The sequence below is a fragment of the Papio anubis genome, chromosome 2 (genome assembly GCF_008728515.1).
Source record: "Papio anubis isolate 15944 chromosome 2, Panubis1.0, whole genome shotgun sequence".
Lineage (NCBI taxonomy): Eukaryota > Metazoa > Chordata > Mammalia > Primates > Cercopithecidae > Papio > Papio anubis.
In genome coordinates, this window is record NC_044977.1 from 141710879 (window position 1) to 141724956 (window position 14078).

Genomic DNA, 14078 nt, shown 5'->3' on the forward strand with positions numbered 1-14078 from the left:
CACCACCGAGGAAAGGGTAACTCTAAACGTGAACTAGAGTAGGACTAGGAGTTTCAGGTTTACGACAAATACAACGATCTAAAAATATTTGGTTCTATCTCCCTCCTAGAACCACAACTTGTACTCAGGGCCATTATGTTCCTCTATTCCAAAATGCACATAAAAAATTTCAACAACTTTAAAATTGAGATTTTTTTGTACATCTCTTAATATTAAGACATTGGGAAGCATCTCTTTTTCTTTCATAGCATACAAAATAATGGTGTGTCTTATATCAACAGTAGCATGGATTCAATGAGATACTACAAACAGACAAGGTAGCCATGGAGAGGACATTTCCTGAAATTTAAATGAGTGAGAAGTGCCCTGTGAAGAAATCTTAGGTTGCACATTTTGATAGGGTTATTAGATCTACAAATGGCAGAAACAGGAAAATGTTTCCAGAGTGCCAAAGACTACTGTCTTAATCAGCTTAGCTACTATTAAAAAAATACCATAGAAAGGGTGGCTTAAACAACAGACATTTATTTCTCGCAGTTCTGGAGACTGGGAAGTCCAAGATCAAAGTACCAGCAGATTTAGTTCTTGTTGAGGGCTCCCTTCCTGACTTGCAGATGATCACCTCCTTCCTGTATCCTCACACAGCAGCAAGAGAGAGGAAGCAAGTTCTTTGGCCTCTTAGTGGGCACTAAGATCAGGACACTCTCTAAAATGCAATTCATTTTGCTGCCCGTTAGTTTCTTATAAGGGCACTAATCTCTCACGCCCCTTTCTAAACCTAATTATCTCCCAAATGCCCCATCTCCAAATACCATGACACTGAGGGTTAGGGCTTCAACATATGAAATTTTGGAGGAACACAATTCCGTCTACAGCAGATACCATTACCAGTGAGATGGTCCCTCACTTGAATGGCAGTTTTCCTGTCAATTCTGGTTGGACATAGTGCATGCAATGGAGTGACTCATGTCTGTCCATCTGCTGAGGGTCATTTTTGATATGCCACAAAACACCTAACCTTGGCCCTTTTCTAGTCAATACTTTTCTGTCAGTTTTAACACGGTACCATTAGACTGCTTATCTGATTAATTATGGCTTGAAAGCATGAAGGAAAAACTTATATCCCAGGTGGAAGGTGGTATTTAAGGAAAGAAACGAAGCTTTCATTTTGGTTCAAAGAATCCATGTTATATGTGTAGGGTGGTGGAGGGGACCAGGGTCATTCCTCGTCGGGGAAGGTTGTGTTCAGCATCAAGTGTGATATGAAGCAAGAATGTGATAGAGTCAAGAAAATGGGCAGCAAAATGGATTGCATTTTAGAAAGTGTCCTGATCTTAAAATACAATGGTTTTACTGGACTGTGGACAGAGAGGAACATAGAGCACAGTTCCTCACCCTTGGTACTAATGACACTTCGCAGATAATTCTTCATTGTGGGGACTGTCCTGCACCTTCTAGGATCCCTGGCCTCTGTCCACTAGGAGACTTTACCCTCCCCACCATTCAGGTCATGACCATCAAGAATGTCTCCAGACATCACCTAATGTTCTCTGGGAGGCAAAATCCCCGCCCCTGCCCCCTGCCACGCCAAGTTAAAAACCATTGATATAAACTGTTCTATTCAATTTTTAGAATCACATTTTAAAAAAGTAACAACCAAGTTAGAAAAATATCCCCTGAAAAGGGCAATGATTACATTAAAGCATTTATTGAACCTGTACAACATGCAAAGCGTATGTTATTAAGTAGAATTTAAAAGCAAGGTCCTTGGACCTCATGTGTCCATTAAATGCTCCTCATTCAACACAGGATTCCATAATAATCTTCAATTATTTGAAGAGTTCTTGACTGATGGTGGACTAGACCAAGTGTGTAGAAGTTACAGGAGACAGACTTCATGATACAGTGCAAAAGCTTTTAGTTGCTTTTTTTTTTTTTTTAATAAATACTATTATATTAGTGTACTAAGTAAAAAGTCAGAGCTTCTCCCTTTTCCCCAAACTCACTCAGCAAGTGCAACCACAGGTTATAGTTTGGGAGGTTTTCCAGATCCTTTCAGGCAAAATATAGTCATGTTGAAATGGTGGCAAATGTCCTTCCTTCCCCTGCTTCTTAAGCATCTACTGAACCAGCCAACTGCTTGCTTCTCTCCTGCGTCTCCCCTTTCTCACCTCCCACTTTGTGGAGAGTCTTTCTGCCACACTGATTCTAAGACTTATTTTTTTTTTATTGTGAAAATTTTCTGACTTCCACAAAAGCATAGAGAATAGTTAAAAAGAAAAATCACACAAATTCTCACTATCCAGATTTAACAACTGTCAAGATTTTGCCACATATATTTCATTTATCCCTTTTATTCTCCAAAGTATTTGAAAACAGATCCCAAACGTCATGTTATTTCACATCCACATACTTCAGTATGTTTCTCAGAAATATATATAACTCTTAGATTCTTACCCTGTAAAATCAGAGGATGGACAATGGAGGGTGGAGCTGAAGAAACTGGAGGAGGAGGAGCAGGAAGGGAATGGGGAGGAGGCTGGGAAAGGGAGAACAGGGATTGTCAACATCTGCATGGTCAGCAGCTGGGAGAGAATGACTCAGAGCTCCTGGGTTGGGGATGAGAGCAGGGTTTGGGGTGAGCTACTGAAAGGCTGGGGGACTCCGAGGTTCATTAAAACAGAGAGGAGAGACAACAGGATACTAGAAAGATTATTCAGAATTATATTTGATCATGCTTAGGTTCTTTCAAAAGACTCAAAGACTGAATTTTAAAACTCTCATTTAAAAATATTGGAATGTTAAAAATATTACCCTACTCTCAGTTTAAACCATGTGGGACTTGGCTCCAATAAGGTGCATGTACATTAAATGCATTAGTTTAACTTATAAAGAAAATTAAACATGTTAGTTTATCTTATGAAGAAAATGGAACCCATAGTGTGCACTCAGTATTGCAGACATCTTAGAAGGAGTGTTCTTCTACAGATCCCCTTACAGTGGTCCAGGCTCCACGCTAAGTGGACTATCTATTTGGTTTAAATTCACAACAACCTTATGATATAGGTACTATTATTATCCCCCTTTTACAGATGGGGAAACTATGGCTTGGGGAGGTTTCAAGGTCTTGTCCAAGATCACTGCTTTTGGAGGCACAGCCAGCTTCTAAACCCATCATCTCACAGTAAAGTGCGGCTGTCAACCATTCTGTCACAGGAACTGTGCCATGGGCGGGATGCCCATCTGACAGTGACATGGAGATTCCCATGGCTCTGTACTGCTGGAAATGCCACATTCCAGCATTTGGGACCCCAAAAAAGGACCTGTCTTTATAAATTCCTGTAAAAATTCAGACTCTCCTTGGGAGGGTAAAACTAGCAAGGTGAACTCATTGCTTATGAATGAGCTGGAAGGGAATGAAGTGATTAGAAGTAGGAACTCAGACAAACCTGATATCAAATCCTGCCCCTGCCCTTAAAAGCTCTGGGACCTTGGGCAAATGGCTTAACTTCTCCAGGTCTCTTACATTATTCCCAGGGCTGGAGGCAAGTAAGGATGAGGGAAGATGGAATTGTTTATAAGTACTAAGAGGAGAACACATTCCTCTTTGAAAGATACTGAAAGGCAGCAGTGTCAACAATAAGTTTCCCGGTGGGGCTACTGGTGTTGGCCTTTTGTTCTCCATATATTGGAGGCTTTGAGGAGGCTTCTTCAGTTTGTGTCCAATAAAGGCTAAGTCATGGTTCCTGAGGAATGTCCCTGCTATTGATGTCACTTTTGGGGCTAAATTTTGCACCATTGTTCAACATTGTAAAACACAGCCAGGGCCCTCTGCAGTGCATATGCAGAGACCAACCGTAGAGGCAGGACTGTCAATGCTGGACAGGGGACCAGCACTGGGCAAACTGGGATGCATTAGTCATCCTTCTTGACAGCTCCTGGGGTGATCTTCACAAAGTTGCCTATGTCAATGGGACACAGTTTGTGTAACTACATACCAGTTCTGAGAAGGGTCATTAAAAAAAAAATCCTTCTGGTTAAAGTTGAAATTATTACAGTTTGTATCCTTGGTGATTAACTCGAAATGTCTCCACTCATGAGAAAAGGCTAGAGAAATAAATAGCAAAGTTACTTAGTCTCTATTTGGAGAAAAGGTTAATCGTTTTTGTCTCTAAAATAAATAACAAAATTACTTGATCTCCATTTGGAGAATGAGGCTATTTTCTCCCTCTCAACCTCTTTTTTCCTCAACTGTTTTATTCCCTCAATATTTTCACACAAAAGGAAAAGGTGAAACAGTAAAAACCCATATATCCTCCACCTAGTTTTCAATAATTGTTCACATATTGCTATAGTTGCATTATCTCTCTCTTTCCCCCTATATATGTCAAACTTGTTCACTCTCCTTCTCTCCATATGTGTGCAAATGTGCCATATTCAAGTTCTTTCTTTCTACATTCTTGAAAATATTTATATATATATTTTCTTGTTGATTTGAAAGTAAGTTGCAGACATGACACTTCACCCCTAAATGCTTAAGCACACTGCTCCTAAGAGGAATGAGGGCATTCATTCAAATGCCATAATTGTACTTAAGAAAATTAACAATTTCATATAGTTATCTAACATTATTTTTCCCAGTTGTATCCAAGTCAATGCCTTTTATAGAAAAAAGTTACATTGTTGTCACTCAATAATGGATTTAATTTTTGCCTATTCCCTTTTAGTCTTTATCTTTTTGAATGCTGCTTCACACAATAGCCCCAAAACAACTTGTCGATAAAGCTTGAGTTTGTTGCTTACTATGGTAAAAGAGAATGCTACCTTGGCCAGGCACAGTGGCTCACGCTTGTAATTCCAGCACTCTGGGAGGCTGAGGTGGGTGGATCGCTTGAGACCATGAGATTTAAATCAGCCTAGCCAATATGGTGTAACCCTGTCTCTACTAAAAATTTAAAAATCAGCCAGGTGTGGTGGCATGCACCTGTAATTCCAGGTGCTTGGGAGGCTGAGGGACGAGAATCACTTGATCCCAGGAGGCAGAGGTTGCAGTGAACCAAGATTGAGCCACTGCACTCCAGCCTGGGCAACAGAGTGAGACTCCGTCTCAAAACAAATAAACAAAAAGAAAAACAAAAAAGAATGCTACCTTGACAGAGCCTGATGGTGTCTCAGAGTAGGAAAGGCAGTTGGGACATTTATTGAGATTTTGAAGTCAGTTTAAGGTGGGTCTTTCAATGTGAAGTGGGGAATTAGAGCAAAATTAGTTTGTAATCTGTACTTCCTGTATAAATACACTATGCTCAGTAGCCTCAGGATGAAAAGTGTTGTTTCTCTAGATGTTGGCGATAACTCAAGAAGTTAAACTAGGCCTGGCATACCACTGGTCATGTGGATCTGCCCTCCCTCCTTGTAAAGAGAAAGAAAATGGGAGGAGGAGGAAGATGAGGAAGAGGGAGGAGGAGGAGGAGGATGAGAAGGATGAGGAGGATGAGGAGGAGGAGGACTAACCCAACACAAGCCTCCTGGGTCACATCCACCAGCACTGAACTAAGAAGATGCAGATGGTACAGAAATTGCGTTATCTCCCTTTGGTTCTTTGAAGAGTGTTTCATATGGATAGCACATGATGCAGCTCACAACATCCATGGGAATATTTGGTAGAATTTGTAATAAGATATGTGAAACTATGTTCAGGATTGGCTGCAAGGAACTAACAGCCATTGGTGTCATTTAGAATTGCATCTGGCTGCTACTAATCAAAACCCTAGTGACCCTAGCAAATTAGAAGTCTGTTTTTCTGCACTTAACATAACAGGTAGAAGGTGACAGTCTTGGGTTCACAAGAAAGCTTTACCTTGTTGCCAGGGGCCTAGCTCCTTTTCTTCTTCTGCTCCATCATCCTTAGCACTGGCTTCACTCCTCATGGTTGCCATATGATCACAAGTGGATGCTGGAACTCCAGCAATCATGCCTGCTTTCCACATAATGAGAAGGAAAGAGAAAGGGCAAAACAGCATGCCTTCTAACTTAGTCTACCCTCTTTAAGAAACTTCTTGGAAATTCCAGTGACTTCCAATTTTGTGGTCTTTTTACCTGCTCTGAATAAAATTGGGTTTCCACTAGTAGGAAGAAGGGGAGAATAAAGATTGGAGAAACAACTGATAGCAGTTGCCAAATCATTCAAACCAGTGTATGTCAAACAGGAAGGATACATGGGAGCCCCAGGGAAACAGGACAAGAAGTACAGGTCATGCGTCATGGGAAGCAAGAACTAGGAACTAGAGGCTATTGGAAACCCAGGTGGCCACTCTGGGAAGTCTCCTTCTCGGGTTGTGTGGTTTCTCTTCTGTTCTTCACTCAGCACACTCACCTCCTACTTTTCTTTTTCTCCATCTGACTCTTTCCTTCTCTTTGCACAAGGTAAAAAATGGTCACTTTGCATACTAAATTCACATATTCTCTGCTCAATGAAACTGGTACATATAGGGCTTCTCTGAATTCTGACCCCGCAACCTTCCAATAAGGAGAATCTGATTACCTCGCTTTGGTGAGGACTTAATGCTGGTCTGACTCTCTGTGGTCAAAGAGCCACTATGTACAAATCTGTCTGCTAGTTTCGTGTGGGCATGCACTGGGGTAAGAGGAGTAATTCTCGAAGGAGCACTCCTCAGCCAGAATGGAGGCTCTCTTCTTTTAACAGTCATAATAGAGTGAAATGAACTTCTCTTTACAAAAACATAGATAACCAGAAAGTTAAAATTTAAAAAAAAGTTCTCCCTGACAATTAGGAAATCCTTGAGGCCCTGCCAGACCCTCCACATGCCATCCAAACCTCTGCATCAATGAAAGGGTAGGTTAACTCCCATATCATCCTTACGTGCTTTCTGTATCACTTTGAATCTTAAAAACAAAAACAAAAACAAAAAACAAACAAAAAAACCCTTGTTATTTATTTCTGAGCTGGGTGGGAATGCCCAGCTAACCAGAATATCCCATTCTCCTTTCTCTGGACTGCCAAATAAACAGGGGTTTACTGTCTTGCCTGGAGTCTGGAATGGTTTTTGGTCAAATAGGCTCCACATTTCCATGAGTTTTAAGATGCTGAATATCAGCCAGCTTCACCCCACCAAGTGTAATTGTTGACAGCTGTGTCTTGAAAAGGGTTTCTTTTGTGTTCATCCTGCTGAGTGAGCCGAATTGCTTCATTAACATTTAGGCCATGTTACACGTTCAAGTGCTTGTGAGGTATTTGGATTTCAGATGAGTTTTTTTTTTTTTTTTTTTTTATTCTTGTTCCAAACTTGACAAGCATCCATTTTTGTAATGAGTTTTTGTATATATGGGTGCTATTGAAATTTTTGCATCTTTGTTCATTTGTCATGCAAAGATATACAGCAATGATTGTTATGCTTTGACCTAGTTATTAAGGCCTTTTATATTTGTGAAGAGCAAATTTCAAATTATTCCTTAGAGTAACTATGACTGTTGGTGCTTCCCCGCCCAAGAAGACAATGTCAGTTCCAAGGGGTACTTGGTGGGGGAAGAGGAGGTGCTCCCCTCTAAAAGAACTTCTATAGGCTTCCCTAAGCCATCCCCAGTGAACATACAATTAAGCAAAAAAACGCATTTTCCATGAAAATTCAACTTCAAGATAAGCCCCCTTTCTTACCCTTCCAGCGAGATTTATGCTCTGAACCATTTCTCTGTAGGAACTCAGCAAGCAGGAACTAAGCAGCAAACAGCCACTGCTCAGCTTGAGGTCCCAGGACAGGAAGAATTCCTGCAGCAGACACTAATTGCTTAGGTAACAGCCATTCTTCCTTTTTAACAGAATCCCAGTTACTATGCAGATGACGATGTGCTGTGCTAAAAGTACCTGTCTTCTCAGACTCCTTTGCAGCTAGAGGTGGCCCTTATGACCCAAATCTTGCCAGTGAAATGTAAGGGAAAGTCAGGGTTGACTGAAACCTCTTGAAAAGCTTTTCAAAAGAAGCACTGCCTTGCCCTTCCCTCTTTTCACTGTCTTCAACACTACTGCCTGGCTACAGGCAGGGTAGTCATCCCCTGAGGATGTAGGCAGGAAGACAGAAGGAGATCGAGTCTCTGGGGGTAGTGTGGGGAAGCTGTACGAATTCTAGGCTGCCCAGCTCTGGAGGTCTGTTATCTGGTTAAGCCATTAAACAGGGTTTTCTGTTATTTGCAGCCAAACACATTATTAATTGAGACCTTCCATAAGGGCATAGACTTTTGTTTGTTTGTTTTTGTTTTGTTGTTGTTGGGGCCTATTCTGGTTATCTGTTAACTACATAACAAATTACTCCAAAACTTACAGCCGCAGGCAGCAATCATTTCACCATATCTCTTGGTTTGGTGGCTCAGGAATTCAGGCAGTGTCCGTGGGCAAGTTTTCTGCTCCCTTTGTCATTGACTGAGATCACTGGGTGGTATTCAGCTGGTGAATGGGCTGGTCTGGAAGGTCCGAGACAGCTTTACCCACATGTCTGGTGCCTTGGCAGGGAAGCCTACAAAACATGGCTCAGTGGAGTCTGTCAACTGGAGCACTTACACGTGGCTTCTCTGGCACGATGGTCTTAGGCTGGTCAGATGTTACCTGGTAGCTCAGGGTACCCAGAGAGAAAGAGTTCCAAAGGGATAGAAATTTCCAGTTGCTCAAACCTGGGTCTGGAAATAGGTACTGCATTACTTCTGCTGTATTGTATTGGCCAAAGCAGTTACAGGGCCTATCTAGGTTCTAGGGCAAGGAAACTTAGATCTACTCTTGATGGGAGTATTGTCAAAGAATTTGTGGCCGTCGTTAATCCACCACAGGGACAATGGGTTACAAAGTTACTTTGACAAAGTTTGATCTATAGGCCTATAATAGACAGCTCTTCCTCTGAGAGTAGACCTTGTATTCAAGTCTCTATGATTCTTTCAGGTAAACAGATGGTCTACGTAGTGCCAGGCACTAGTCTAGGCACTGGGAATGGAAATGACAAATGTAACCAGGAAGGTCCTCTTGTGTTAAGTTTGAGGTTGTAGCAGAGGGAAAAATGGCCTCCCTTCACCTTTTCAGGTTCTTTGACCAGGCTATGCATTAATGTAAGACATATTAACAGGAGAAAAAAAACATATTTAATTACGTGTATAAGCACAAGAGTCCCCCACAATATGAGACTCAAAGAACGGCCAGGTGATTGAAGCTTGCATAACATCCTGAGCTATGGAAAGGAATAAAGACTGGGGACATCTGGGGTGATGGAGACAAGTTATTGGGGTCATGGGAGGCGGTGAGTGGAGGAAATGTATGGTAAATAAAGATTGTCTTGTTACACAGACAAGATGTTTCTCAGGTAAAAAGGTTGTCTTTAAAAGCAGCCTTCTTCCTGATGCAGATACTTTTACTAATGTAGGTTTCCTTTATTGATAAACATTTCTATTATAAAAGGGCAGCTTTTCAGAGCTATTCCCGTGTCTGGTGTCTCTCAGGATAACTAGCTCAAAATAGGTCTTAAAAGTAGATTTTTGGGTGGCATATTCTGGTCTCCTCTGGTCATATTTTGGGGTAATACGTCCAGAGTCCTGATAAAATTGTTACCAGACACACAAGAGGAGATTACTATGAAAAGAAATATTTGAAAATATATGGTGACCTAAGGTGGTGGCTAGGATGGTATGACCATCATACAGATTCAGCTTGGATCTGAATGACCATGAGAAAATCCACTAATACCTTCAGGCTTCAGTTTCATTATCAGTCAAATGAAGGGACTGGGTCTTATCATCTCTGAGGTCTCTTCCGTTGTAAAGTTTTATAGGTCTGGGCAGTCACTATTTATGATTATGAAAAGAGCTGGAGTTATGATTTCTTTTCTTAATTCTTAAAAATAACAGGCTTTTTCTGTAGTCAGATTCCACTGCACTTTTCTTCCACAGACATGGTTCATTTATAGAGCAGACCTCAGAAGAACTCTGGTTAAAGGCAATATTTTTGTGAAAATTAAATCTTCCCAGCTAATTTGATTTCCCTGACTTTCCCTGAGAACTTCTTCTTTCTAAACTTTCCCTGCTGTTCTCTTTTTAAGATTATAATATAAAATGTTTCCATTCATATTAGAACATGACAAGCAGACTCAGTATGGCCAAACGTTCCAGGGTTCATTGGGTTCCTGAACCACATGGGAATCTGAGGCGTATTAATAACAAAGTGAGTGAGGGAGAGTTTCAAAGAGAGTAGTAACTTGGGGTTCAGTTAAAAAAGGGGACCCTACATAATCAACAGATGAATGCCTAGAAGTGTAATATTGAACTTAGTGGTGGAAGGACCTCCATGATTACTTCTTTTGAGGAATTTATTCATTTCTTGTCACCTCAAAGATTTGTAGTAAAACAATACAATTTAATCCCACAAAAATTTGGGAATGTGAATTCATTAAACATCTCAGTGATTCAGAGCACTTTGGTAAGTTTTGGGGATTTGAGAGGGGAAAAAAATCTGGGTTTCTGAGGAGTGAAACTATGTATGACTTTTGCTGTGACTTCCTGCAGTATTCTGGGCAAATGTATTAATTATTTTATAATTATATTATGGATAAACAATATTTGGGCATCTAAAAGAGAAAAGCATCTGTAGTACACTTTTTCTATTTTATCTTAATACAGTTTATTACTACGTAGGATTTGTAATTTGTTTTGCAAAATAAATACTACAAGACCTCCTTATAACTCTCGCCTTGGGATGCATTCCAGGAGACAGCCTTATAAAAGTAAGCCTGCTTCATACAGGGTTTTTTTGATATAGCAGTAACTAGTATCCTCTGGATTGATTGTCCCCAGAAAGATCCAAAGTACACAAAATGACATTTTATAAAAAATAGTGTTATATTACATGGAAGATTCACCAAATAATAATGATGTAATAATATTTATCAATGACTACATGCAAACAGTATATCCAACACTGTGCTAAAAGCTTCTCCATATATAGTTTTTAATCCCCACAGTAGTACTGGAAGGTCTTACTGTCTCCATCTGAAGAGACTGAGGTTCAGGGAGGTAGTCTTTACTTTGGTGAGTGATGAGGCTGTAATTCTAATACAGTCCTGTCTGTTGCCAAAACCCAAGATTTTTCCACTTTTGTCTTTATCCAAATATTTCTTTGTGGGTAATGCAAATATTGTTAGAACACCATAGAAATTTAAAAACAAACAATTTGTATTCTGTTTTCTTGGTAACAAAAGACAAGACAATTAGGCAGCAATTACATGGTTGAAACAGGATATTTTTTTCTGTTAAGATTTATGTGGTAAATAAATACCCATTATCAAATATTTCTGGATTCAATGGAGCTATTTTTCACCTCAACAAATACTATTCAGAGATTTATGAAAACCACAGCAGAGACTAACTATGTCTGTCTGGTGGGTAAGAAGTTAAAATGCCCTATAATTTTATTGAGTACTGCCTTTTTGGATCCTTTAATTTTTCAATGTATAGTACCCTGCTCCCCACTTTCCCCCTACTTTGCCTTTTGAGTATATTCTTCACTTCCAAATCTCTTCTTTGTTATCCTCAAACTTTCTTATTGCCCCAGGGCCACCCCTCCTGCTCTTTACTTGCAGACACCTCCTCTTTAAGTTTGTCTGACTGACAACCCCCGCCAAATACCTTGAAGAAAATACCACTGTCAGGAATGGTTGCACACAATACTTCTTGTGCTAGGCCAAATTCTTGATTTTCCTCCCTCCTTTGCCAGACAGCTGTGTAGATACTTCATTTCAATTCAGGGTCTCTGATATCAAGTTGTGAAGAATAGGTAGTCCAAAATGTAGTTTTTTAAAAACTATAGTTCAATTTAGAAAGAATTGACATTTTTACTTTGTTGATCTTTCAATCCATGAACATAGTACATCCTTCCATTCTTAAATTTTTAATTGCTTTCACCAGCATTTTGCATTTTTAGCATGCAAGTCTAGTACATATTTTATTAGATTTATATCTAAGTATTTTTTCAGTGATTATAAATGGTATTGTATTTTAAACTTTGATTTCTAGGTATTCATTAAAGCATACAGAAATACAAATGACTCTTGCATTTTGATCTTGTATCCTGTGACTTGTCCAACTCACTTGCTAGTTCCAGGAGTTGTTTTGTATATTTCAAAACACAGAGCTTTAAAAATTTAAATTGTATATGCTTTCTCTTTCATATTCATTCTTATCAATATGAATTTAAATCCAGAGAGTACACTAAATAGGAACATAATCCATGGGGCTACCTGGCATGCAGCTTTCCCTTAAAAAGTGTTATTAGCAAGTAGATACAGAATCCTACATTTCCATCAGTGCACATAATACAAATTTACTCTTTTATAGCGAATGATGTTTCAACTGATGACTTTCTGACTTTATGATAGTCCAAAAATGATTCACATTCAGTATGCTCCTTGACTTATGATGGATTTATCTGGATGTAACCGAATCGTAAACTGAGGAGCATTTGTATTTCCTAAACCTTATGCGTACTAACCAAAATGAGTGACTGAAACGAGTCTTAGTCAATTGAGATTTATTGAGCCAGAGCTTAAGGGTGTGTCTGGGAGAAACACAAGACACAGAAGACCTCTGTGGCTTTTGTTTCTCTGAAGAGGTTTTCAGGAGGCTTAGTGTTTACACATTTTCTTAAAGGGGAAAAGGCATGTAGGAAGACGTGGGGAGATAGAAGAATGATTCATCTTGTCTTTGTTTTGTACCTGAGAAGATAAGCATTATCAGTGTGAAATCTAATAGACTTTAATTTTAGGAGCTAGATTTAGATTGCAGATCTATACAACTGACATGTCCTTGTTTTATGGTAGGATTACATCTTGAAAGGTTTTGAAGCTAGCAAATAACAATTTGTAAGGGCAGTCTAGGCCTACAGCATTTTGCCTTTCTGTGGGGGTCTGGCTAATGTATAATGCTTTGACACAAGGTTGTAAAATAACAGCTATGCATTCAGAAAAAGATGGCAATGTTGCATGACTCAGTCTCCAGGCTTAACTTTCTCTTTAGCATAATGAGTTTGGGGTCTTCAGATTCTGATTTTCCTTTATATGCATAACACCCAAAATATATATACTTAAAGCCAACTCTCCCTTGCCTGATTTGTTGTTTTTGTTCTCCCATATGCATTAGTTATAAATACCAAAAGAACACATGGAAATCTACATCTATATCTAATAAAAGATTAATGGTTCCTGTATCAAATAAAATTGTTGATAGTAAGCTGTATTTTGCTCATTCAAATAAACATTACGTCAGCTGCGAGTTAATCAGTAGGCGGGAAAGATGAGACCATTCAAGGGAGAGCAGACCATATCGTATAACTAGATTTTCTTTAGGCACACCTCCAACTAAATGCTTTCTATGTAAGAGAAAAATACCCTGAATACTTTTGTTCTATTATATAAATTGGGTGATACTGGGTAGATCATGGAAGGGAGTGTATTCAGATCTACTGGTAGACCCTGAGACCTTAAAACCCATCCAGATAAGGGTCAGTCTCATTAAACCAGAAGTGGTCTTCTTGGAATCCCACTACATTGGAGTGTGGTAATTTCCAAGTGCATCAAACTTTGTATTAGTGGTGAGAAAAAATTAATCATGTTTTTATTTAATATGCTATACCCAAAGTATATTATTTGTTTTAGGGCATTTGTCCTTATTACATCAGAGAGCCTATTAGCTCAACAATGGAAAGAAAATGAAAATTCAGAAAGGAGAAGTGTTTGCCTTGGGATTTTTATTGATTTAAAAGATGTAGGCCTAGAGGTGGAGCAGTACTTTTGTTAACTTTGAGGAGCAAGGGGCTAAAAGTTGGAGTAAACAGTTTGTCAAGACAGGGCCTGGGTGAATATTCACATTTTGATTTGGGACCAAAAAGACTATACCTTGGAACTAAGAGTGAGCCTGAAATAAAGTATCACTCATAGACCTCTTGCAGGCTTCACACAAATAGTTCAGTGTTGCTAGGATCTCAGATGCTTGGCAGAGCAAGCCAAAATGCTCTCTGAAAAAAATATAATATCACTTTG

General features: G+C 39.4%; 1 long non-coding RNA gene across 1 annotated transcript; it reads right to left on the reverse strand.

The window, feature by feature from the left end:
* Window positions 1-3556: 3556 nt before the first annotated feature.
* Window positions 3557-11909, reverse strand: LOC103882278. The gene is made up of 2 exons (XR_644039.4): window positions 5858-11909; window positions 3557-4107 (listed from the first exon to the last, which is right to left on the reverse strand). It is a non-coding gene; the product is annotated as an uncharacterized LOC103882278 (long non-coding RNA).
* Window positions 11910-14078: the final 2169 nt, after the last annotated feature.